Source organism: Gavialis gangeticus, unplaced genomic scaffold, assembly GCF_001723915.1.
Source record: "Gavialis gangeticus isolate Ggan-Ray unplaced genomic scaffold, GavGan_comp1, whole genome shotgun sequence".
Lineage (NCBI taxonomy): Eukaryota > Metazoa > Chordata > Crocodylia > Gavialidae > Gavialis > Gavialis gangeticus.
Window position 1 is genome coordinate 141,744,857 of NW_017729025.1, and position 1,584 is coordinate 141,746,440.

General features: G+C 48.2%; 1 pseudogene; it reads right to left on the reverse strand.

Annotated features, from left to right (window-relative positions):
• Nucleotides 1–267: 267 nt before the first annotated feature.
• The window catches only part of LOC109299392, a 6,618-nt pseudogene continuing 5,301 nt past the window's right edge, over nt 268–1,584 (reverse strand).

Consider the following 1,584-nt stretch of genomic DNA (forward strand, 5'->3'; position numbering starts at 1 on the left):
GAGGGGGGATAACCAACACATAATCCATATCACACCATAAATTTTTATGGGATGGCAAGGCACCTGCAGTGTTTGCTGCAAGGGAGAGGTGCGAGATCATCACCGCCCGTGTTTGAGTTTGCCCAATTTGCCCAGCAGCATTAAAAAAAATTGCAGTGACTTATGGCCACAGGGTTTCTACAGCAGGATGGTGAATGGGCATTAGCTACCTGCAGTGAAAGCATACCTTTTTTGCTATTGGAGCTGTAGCACCCAATAGGACAGACATTAGGAGAAGCTACCTTGTCTGGATAGTGATGCACAAAACAGGCACAGGCTGACAAATGCTTGTCTTTTCATTTCTCCCCATGATGCCATCAGCTTCTTGACATAGTGCACGTGATGATAGTCCTGGAAGTTAAACTTTTGGTAGTTCTCTCCATAGTCTCATACTTTCCCCATGTCCCAACTTCAAAAGTCTCCCTTAGCCTGGTGGCTGGAGGCAGTGTTCCTCTTGTTGAGTGCGTGGCCAGAAGTCCCATCTCGCTGTCACAGTCGCTTGAAATATCCTCATCTTCTGCAAGCTGTAAAGTCTGAAGGCCAATATCCTGGGGAGGGAGCTCACTGGAGTCCTCAGTCTCGTGCTTTCAAGCAAACTATGTGCTCAGGGAAGGGAAGCCTCTCCAGGTCAGGGTAAAGGTGGCCCCTTGCAGGGAGATGTGGGTCCTCAGAGGAAGGGTTAAAATGAAGACCCTCTGTCAGCACAGGTCACCTAAAGGAAGGCCTCTTGTTGGCACCTGTCCACATCCACATTACACTGCTCATATCCTTCTGTTGGATACCTGAAGTCTCCCAAGGAGGAGCTGTCCAAAAGGGAGGTTCTCTCACCATCTTGGAACCCCAAGGTGTCCTCCTCAGTCTCCCTCCAGACAAAAAAAAAAAAAAAAAAAAAAAAAAAAGAGAACACCCACATCCTGTAAGGTTGGGCACAGACCCTCCATCCAGCTGGGAGACTCCCAATTCAGAGCTGGGCTCCGACTCTTCCCGACTCGCACTGACACTTGGCAGTTCTGGTCTCTTTGGGAACCGAGGCATTTCAATGTAGGGTGTGAAACTGCTGTTGTCCTCCTCCAAGGAAAGGAGAGGAGAGGAGAGAAGCTGCTGGTGATGTGTTGTTTCTTGCTGAGGGATTGTTCCTTTTCTTTTGTGGAAGAGCTGGAATCACAAAAGAGCTTTTCCTCATTAGGCTTCTTCTCAAGAAGCCATGGCAGAGGCCTTGAATAGGAAAAAACCCCAACCCCCCCCACAAAATTACCCCCCCCAAAAAAACCAAAACAGCTTGTGGGGAATGAGATTTGCAGGTTACAGGGATGTTTTTGTCTTTGACTGATGTTGTTTAGAGCCAAGGCAATGAGTGTGCAACATGCCAGCATCACAGCCTTAGAGAATGACTCTGATCATGGACCTATTGGTAATGGAGCCCCAGCAGGCTACAGTGGAGTTATGCTAATTTACATATATAGGAACATCCTATCCAACTGGCTCACCCATTCCAAGTGCCAAGCATCTTTGCCTCCTTTGGCTATTAGGAAGACTTGCAGGGGC